Below are 8,859 nucleotides of genomic sequence, written 5' to 3'. Positions count from 1 at the left end.
GGACTAGGAGAAATCTTAATGGCAGGCAAAGTGCGAATGTGTGCTGACCTCTAAGGGTTCTTGTTGAAGGGACACGAAGAGAGGTCAGTGGGAAACTAGCAGAAGTCCAGAAACAAGATCTGGATTATTTTTTAATTTAAATATTTTATTTATTTTATTTATTTATTCATGAGAGACACAGAGAGAGGCAGAGACACAGGCAGAGGGAGAAGCAGGCTCCCTGCAAGGAGCCAGATGTGGGACTTGATCCCAAGGACACCCCCACCCCCCAAGCTGAAAGCAGACACTCAATCGCTGAGTCCCCCAGGCATCCCAAGATCTGGATTTTTGTAGTGGAGTTGGAATGAATTGAAAATAATGAAATAGAAAGTGGTGCAGGAGTAGAGCAATTTGAATGTTCAAGTCCAGGCTGCTGAGATCTGGGTTGCTTTGAACTCAAACAGATAAATACTATTTATTGGGAGCCAACTGCATGCTACCCTCTGTGCGAGGGGCTAGACACACAATGAAGAAAAGGAAAAAACATGATCCCTGTTCTCGGAGAGCTTTCTTTCTATTGTGGAAAACTTACACGTAAATATATAAGGCAAGATAATGTCGGATTGTGTTAAATTTTTTTTGTCACTGAATTGTGTGAGTTTGGACAAGTCACTTCATATTTCCAACTTTAGTTTCCTCAATTACAAGTAGAAATAATATTACTCACCAAATGGGGTAGTTGGTAAGCTTAATTCATTCATTTAAGCACCAAATGTTTTTGACTGTCTACTATGTGTTGGGCACTGTGCTGTACTCAAGTGATAGAGTATTAAACAAAATTGTCACTTTCTTTTATGAAGTTAATGGATTGGGCTTGTATAGGTAGGATTTTATGAGATAATATATAGAGAGAGCTCATAGCTTAGGGATCAAATGAGTAATATGTGTACGATTGCACAATGGAGATGAATTTTCTTGTTCCCTTTGACTAGGGAATCCACTCCCTCACTTTTTGATATTGTATACTTATATGATAGCAACTAAAAGTCAGGGATTGTGGGTTCTCACTCTGGCTTTTGCACAAGATTGTTAAAATTTCTCTTTGCATTACATTCTGTATCTGTAAAATAAGGACTCTGTTTACCCTGGAGCTTAGCAAGTCAGGAAGTATCTTGTTTTAACTTTCCATTTCTCTTCATCTTAATCAGACCAATCAAAGTGAATGAAAACAATGTGGCAGTGTTAATAATTTTATTGATGTGAGAATCTGCAGATTCTAGCAACACTATTTGCACACCAGTGCCATCTGGTGGAAAAATGTATATTTTTCTTGAAACGTACTGACTGAGCAATTTCTATTTTGTAAAACAAAATTACTGATAGGTATCCTGAAAATTTGAGGCTGATATTTAGAGCAGTTAATTTTTTTCTTAAGGAAAAGATAGAAGATTGCATAAAACAAAACCAGGAACAGAAATATTGGGAAATGCTAGGAAAGTAATATTTCTTTATCACTCCATCATGTGAAATACCACATATGCAAGGAAAATAAGAAATTTACTTTCTTTATGACTTATCTATTTTAAACAGATTCCTTGAGATATGATTCATATATTATACAATTCACCCATTTAAAATGTTCAGTTAAATGGTTTTTAGTACCTTCACAGCATTGTGCAACCATTACCACAATTTTTTATCACTCAATAATGACAGTTTTGCCTGTATGTTTCAAATCATATAAAATCACATTTGAACATGAATCACATGTAGCCAAGACAGCTGAAAATTCTGATATCTGAAACAATGATTATTAATTGGTGTTATATTAGATAAAAGATGTGCTGTGCATTGCAAATTAAATTTTTTCTAGGCTTTACAACATGTAGCCTATAAGGCACAATTATTAGAATGACAAACACTTATTTCACACAAAATCCAGTTTTCCCTTGACGTTTTTCTTCCAAAATTCTTATGAATTTCTTTAAAAAAAGACAAGATGATATTGTAACTTATTTTTGAAATGCAAGGAGAAAATAGTAAATTCTTGTCATTGTCTTCCAAAATTTCTCAAACTATGATATAATTACAATGATATTTACTGGTTATCAATATTAATACATTATATTTAAGAAAAATGTTTGCATTAAGTAAAAATGTTATTTTAACTTAAAAAATTTTTAAAAACATTTTATTTATTTATTTGACAGAGAGAGAGGGAGTACAAGCAAGGGGAGGGGCAAAGGGAGAGGGAAAAGCAGGCTCCCTATAAAGCAGGGAGCCTGATCTGGGGTTGGAGCCCAATTGGGGGCTCTATTCTGAGCTCCATCCCAGGACCCTGAGAATATGACCTGAGCCAAAGGCAGACATTTAACCAACCAAGCCACCCCGGCACCCCTTGCCTTATTTGAAAAAAAATTTTTTTAAAGAATGGGTTTTTTAAAAAAATTAATTAATTAATTTAAGATTTTATTTATTTATTCATGACAGAGAGAGAGAGAGAGAGGCAGAGACACAGGAGGAGGGAGAAGCTGGCTCCATGCCGGGAGCCTGACGTGGGACTCGACCCCGGGTCTCCAGGGTCATGCCCTGGGCTGAAGGTAGGTGCTAAATCACTGAGCCACCCAGAGATCCCCCGTTTGAAATTTTTAAATAGGTTTTACTACTGATATTTATTAGTGACCAATTAGTAATTTTCAGATTGTTCTGTATGAATGAGGTCCAGCATCTCCATTTTTCCCAGTTGTAAGGCTACTAGTTACTGATTACGTATTCATGCACCTATGCTGGAATGTGGTAGGTACTTGCATAATGGTAGTTTCCTTCTTGTTCTTCTTGAGTTTTGCACATCTTTGAGTTTGAGAATATTATTTAACACCTAGCCCCCAACGCCCTCTAGAACTGGTCCTTTTCATTCAACTTTTAAAAAAATTATTTATTTATTGGAGAGAGAGACACAGAGAGAGACACACACACCCACATAGAGAGAGAGAGAGACAGAGAACAAGCAGGGGGAGCAGTAGAGGGAGACAGAGAAGCAGACTCCCCACTGGGCAGGAAGCTGGATTTGGGGCTGAATCCCAAGACTCTGGGATCATGACCTGAGCTGACTCTTAACCCACTGAGCCACCCAGGGACCTCCCTTTTCCTCCAAGTTGATGACATATATATTTTAAATACCTTGATTGAAGAACAGATTCATAGGGGCCGCACAGAATAGTTTCATTCAACCATCTGGTACTTTTGGCTGTTTAAATTAAAAAGAAATTTAATTAATTAAAATGAACTATAATTAAAATAATAAAAAAAATTCCGTCGCTCAGTTGCATTGGCCGCACTTTGAGAACTCAAAGCCACGTGTGGCTAGTAGACTGTGCCCGTGCAGAACATGTCAATCACGGCAGAAAAGTCTACTGGACAGAGCTCTGGAGAACATGAATATGGTAAACCTCCCACTGACCTAAAACACAATATTTTCCCGATTTTAAGTTATTTGTTGAACTATTTAAAAATTATTTTAATATTCTTATTTCTGTCTCCTTACAACTCACACCTCACTGAAGTCGGCATGTAACCACGGGTAAGCTACTTTTCCCTTCTCACGTTTTCCTAAATACAATTTTAACTTTGACCTTGTCTTAGTTAATTTTAACGTAGACCTTTGCCTACCTTCAATACGCTCTCATCTTCTTGTAGCCTTTTCAGTCTTTCCCTCCATAATTCCCTTCCTTTGTCCTTCAGTTCTAATTCTCTTTGCTTTTTGTCATACTTCATGCGGCCTTTTTTTTCTTTCTTTTTTCTTTTTTTTTTTGGCAATAAGCAAGCAGCTTGCAACCTTGCTATGTTTCTGCTATTGTATTCCTTAAAAATGTAGTTCATTTTAATGCTTTAACGTATTTAAATCTCGTCCCAGCTGGATTGTAACTCGGAAAATTGGAGATCCGGTTCGGTTTTCGTCCCAGTTTCTTGGCGCGGCGCCTTGCTCATCTTAAGTATTTGTTTTATTCTTTTGTTGACACGACATGATTGCCGCAATCAAATGCTAATGCGCCATTCATAAAACGCTGAGTTGCTGCCTCAACCAAGAACTGGGACAGGCGGTCAATATACAGAGATTAACTCAGCTCTTCCGTTGTGCACAAGTTAAACAAAAGACGGGCTGGCGGCCTCTGCTTCGTTCAAAGGACGCTCACGTCAGCGTCGGCCCACGACTGCGCAGTAAGTACCAGTCTGTAAGCTCCTGCGAGAGTTGCGGCCTCGCGGGATCTGGGAGCCAATCAGCGGTGGGGATGGAACCTGGCCGGCCATTGGCCGACGTCCACCGGAAGCATGTGCCACGCTGGGCCTGGAGTACAGGTGTTTGAGGCGCAGGTGTGAGGCAGCCAACCTCAGGCTTGCAGCCCGGGTTCTGGCCCCGCAGAGGGTCGGGTGGCTGCTAAAGGTTCTCCCGGGAGGCGGTGGGAGGAGCTGCTGACCTGCCGGTAGGTGTGGGACTGGCTGGGAAGGAGTGGGCCCTGCAGCCACGTGATCTAAGCCTTGGTTATGCGCCTGCGCAGTTTGGGCTAAGGAGGATGGATGCACCTGACCTGAACCTCACTCAGTAAGAAGTTCCCCTTAGCCCCAGCCTGGTGGCGGGCATCAGTGGTCCCTAAGTGCCGTGTAAGACTGTTTCTAGTGAGGGAGCCTGTCTGCCGTGCTTACGAGGATTCAGGGGAGAGCCTCGCACTCACGACTGGCAGAAGTCGGCCTCCACGTCGGAGTGGTGGCATGGAGGACTCCAAGACTGGCAGTTTGGAAAGCTGGATTCTTACTCCAGTTTGGGAATGGGTTGCAGCCGATTGGAACAGGGAAAGGCCGTGGGCATTTGTGGGGATGCGTAGACATTTACCCAGTGTCACGTCGTTCTGATGCATTCCACTTCCGTACTTTTTATGCTACAACAGCAGAACCCCACCTTATCGTTTAGCCTGTGCGGTATTCATCCTCAAATTATTCTAATGAGTTCTTCTTCCCACTTTTATTATTTCAGTGACGTGGGCTTTGTAAATGTTGAATGTTTTATTGGTGATTTTATTAATGGTTTATTAATGTTTTCATGGCGAAAATTGGAAACCACAGTGGTGGGTACTAATATTTAGAAGTATTATGCTTACTCCCCTTTAAGCATCTGCAGTGTGTCATACATTCTGTTCAACCCAGGGCTACTTAGATCATTGTTAAAAGGGAATAGTTAAAAATAAAGGAGGTTTAAAATTGCTCCTTCTCTTATCTTTCACCATCTCTCTCCACTTCTCACCAATTTGTGACTTTAAGCTACTTAACTTCTGTGTGCCTCATTTTCCTCATCTGTAAAAATAGAGTTCTTAACAGTATCTGTCTCATATGGCTGCTGTGAGGAATAAGTACATTAATAATATATAAAGCATTTAGCTATGCCTGGTCCACTTATCCTATTTATCGTTCTTAGAAGAGTGATCATTCTCATACCAGGTGTCTTGTCTTTGCCTATTTCAGGAAGATATATAATTTTTTTTAATAAATTTTTATTTATTGAGATAAAACTAGCATGTAACATTATATAGATTTTAGGTGTACAAAATTATATTTCTCCTTAATAAGCAAATATTACAAGAGTGCCAAATTATTATAGGACAAAATAGATTTCCTTAATATCTTTCCTAGTCTTCCTGCCCTCCTCTCTTGCTACCATTGCTGAATCTATTGCTTTTTTTTTAAGATTTTATTTATTTATTTATGAGAAATTTATTTATTTATGAGATCTCAGAGAGAGAGAGAGAGAGAGGGAGAGAGGCAGAGACACAGGCAGAGGGAGAAGCAGGCTCCATGCAGGGAGCCTGATGTGGGACTGGATCCTGGGACCCCGGGATCACACCCTGGGCCGAAAGCAGGTACTAAACTGCTGAGCCAGGGATCCCTGGGTGGTGCAGTGGTTTAGCGCATGCCTTTGGCCCAGGGCGCGATCCTGGAGACCCAGGATCGAATCCCACGTCGGGCTCCCGGTGTATGGAGCCTGCTTCTCCCTCTGCCTATGTCTCTGCCTCTCTCTCTCTCTGTGTGACTATCATAAATAAATAAAAATTAAAAATAAATAAATAAATAAACTGCTGAGCCACCCAGGGATCCCCAATTACTGCTTTTTTTTTTTTAAGATTTTATTTATTTATTAGAGACAGAGAGAGAGAGAGAGAGAGAGAGAGGCAGAGACACAGGCAGAGGGAGAAGCAGGCTCCATGCAGGGAGCCTGATGTGGGACTCGATCCCGGGACTCCAAGATCATGCCGTGGGCCGAAGGCAGGTGCCAAACCTCTGAGCCACCCAGGGATTCCCAATATTGGAGTTTGAACAGTGACAATGGACACTTCCTTATAAGTAACTTGCATGTGAAATCTATATGATGGAAGGTTTTTTTTTTCTTTAAAAGAAAAGGTCTAGTTTCCTGAATTATCAGCAACATTCAATAGGTATAGGAATCAATCTTATTTTTTTGCTTTATATAAAAATTGGAAATGATTACTTAGCTAGTACTTAGATGACTTTTTGTATTATATGATATGACTTTATGATTATTGTGAATGCGTTTTGCTAAAAGGCCATAAATTTGTATCAGTGACTTAAGTTTCCTTTATGGCTTCTGTTCAAAGGTTCAGTGACTTCTCTACCTATACAGAGAATTGATAGAACTTGTATAACTAGAAATTTAATGCAGTGTTTGAAGTTTGCAATTTAAAAGTAAGCTTCTCCAGGATAAAGCGAGTTTTCTTATTCTGCTTTTTATCAGACTTAAAACATTGATTAATAGCTTAGTTGTTAGTCTGCCCAAAGAAAATTTATGCCTTCCCTTTAGTAAATTATTGACACTGTTTTGGGTTTCCACATAGATTTATAGAAACTGGGGGATACCAATCTTGCAGGTTAGTGTATAGGAAGTACTAGCCTCTTTCCAATTAATAGCTAGCTTTAGTTATACCATACTGTGTTTTTTAGTATTGTCAGAATAACACAAACAGGCAACATGGCAGAGAAGTAGGGGTCCTCAACTCACCTGGCCCCATGAACTTACCTAGATAGCTTTCAAACCATCCTGAACACCAATGAATTCGACCTGAGACTTAAAGAGAGAACTGCTGGAATGCTATAGAGAGAAGGGTTTTCGCTTCTAACAAGCCCACTCATACAGCCACTCTGCACTGAGCAAAATGACTAGAAAGAAGAACTCACCACAAAAGAAAGAATGAGAAACAGTACTCTCTGCCACAGAGTTACAGAATTTGGATTACAATTCGATGTCAGAAAGCCAATTCAGAAGCACAACTATAAAGCTACTGGTGGCTCTGGAAAAAAGCATAAAGGAATCAAGAGACTTGATGACTCTAGAATTTAAATCTAATCAGGCTGAAATAAAAAATCAATTAAATGAGATGCAATCCAAACTGGAGGTCCTAATGACAAGGGTTAGTGAGGTAGAAGAAAGAGTGAGTGACATAGAAGACAAGTTGATGGCAAGGAAGGAAGCTGAGGAAAAAAAGAGAAAAAACAATTAAAAGACCATAAGGAAAGGTTAAGGGAAATGATAGGCTCAGAAGGAAAAATCTACGTATAATTGGGGTTCCAGAGAGTGCTGAGAGGGCCAGAGGGCCAGAAAGCATATTTGAACAAATCATAGCTGAGAACTTCCCTATTTTGGGGAGGGAAACAGGCATTCAGATCCACGAGAAAAGGGGTTCCCCCCACCCAAAAAAAAAAAATCAATAAAAACCAGTCAACACCTCAACATTTAATAATGAAACTTGCAAATTCCAAAGATAAAGAGAAAATCCTTAAAGGAGCAAGAGACAAGAGATCCCTAACTTACATGGGGAGAAATATTAGATTAATAGCAAACCTCTCCACAGAGACCTGGCAGGCCAAAAAGAGCTGGCAGGATATATTCAGGGTACTAAATGAGAAGAACATGCAGCCAAGAATACTTTATCCAGCAAGGCTCTCATTCAGAATGAAAGAAGGAGAGATAAAGAGCTTCCAAGATAGGCAGAAACTGAAAGGATATGTGACCAGCAAACCAGCTCTGCAAGAAATATTAAGGGAAACCCTGTAAAAGAAAGAGGAAGCCCAAAGAAATAATCCACAAACACAGGGACCGAATAGATATTACAATGACACTAAATTCATATCTTTCAATAGTAACTCTGAACATGAATGGGCTAAGTTATCCTATCAAAAGATGCAGGGTTTCAGACTGGATAAAAAAGCAAGACCTATCTATTTGTCCACAAGAGACTCATTTTAGACTTAAGGACACCTACAGCCTGAAAATGAAAAGTTGGAGAACCATTTACCATTCAAATGGTCCTCAAAAGAAAACTGTTGTAACAATCATCATATCGGATAAGTTAAATTTTATCCCCAAGACTATAGTAAGAGATGAAGAGGGACACTATATCATATTTAAAGGATCTATACAACAAGAGGACCTAACAATCATGAATATTTATGCCCCTAATGTGGGAGCTGCCAAGTATATCAATTAATTAATAACCAAAGTAAAGACATACTTAGATAATAATACACTAATACTGGGAGACTTCAACACAGCACTTTCTGCAAATGACAGATATTCTAAGTACAACATCTCCAAAGAAACCAGAGCTTTAAATGATACACTGGACCAGATGGATTTCACAGATATATACAGAACTTTGCATCCAAACACAACTGAATACACATTCTTCTCAAGTGCCCATGGAACTTTCTACAGAATAGACCACATACTGGGTCACAAATCAGGTCTCAGTTGATACCAAAAGATTGGGATTGCCCCCTGCATATTTTCAGACCATAATTCTTTGAAACTAGAACTCA

The 8,859-nt window shown here is 39.5% G+C and overlaps 1 long non-coding RNA gene across 1 annotated transcript in view; it reads left to right on the top strand.

The window, feature by feature from the left end:
• The first annotated feature begins 3,046 nt into the window (after nt 1-3,046).
• LOC100688700 overlaps nt 3,047-8,859 on the top strand; it is a 32,318-nt gene continuing 26,505 nt past the window's right edge. Inside the window, exon 1 of the long non-coding RNA XR_005384784.1 lies at nt 3,047-4,460. This is a non-coding gene — a long non-coding RNA (uncharacterized LOC100688700). The remainder of the gene's footprint in view (nt 4,461-8,859) is intronic.

The sequence above is a fragment of the Canis lupus genome, chromosome 36, assembly GCF_011100685.1.
Source record: "Canis lupus familiaris isolate Mischka breed German Shepherd chromosome 36, alternate assembly UU_Cfam_GSD_1.0, whole genome shotgun sequence".
Lineage (NCBI taxonomy): Eukaryota > Metazoa > Chordata > Mammalia > Carnivora > Canidae > Canis > Canis lupus.
The sequence above is the reverse complement of the archived record's forward strand: the minus strand, read 5'-3'. Positions and strand labels throughout refer to the sequence as shown.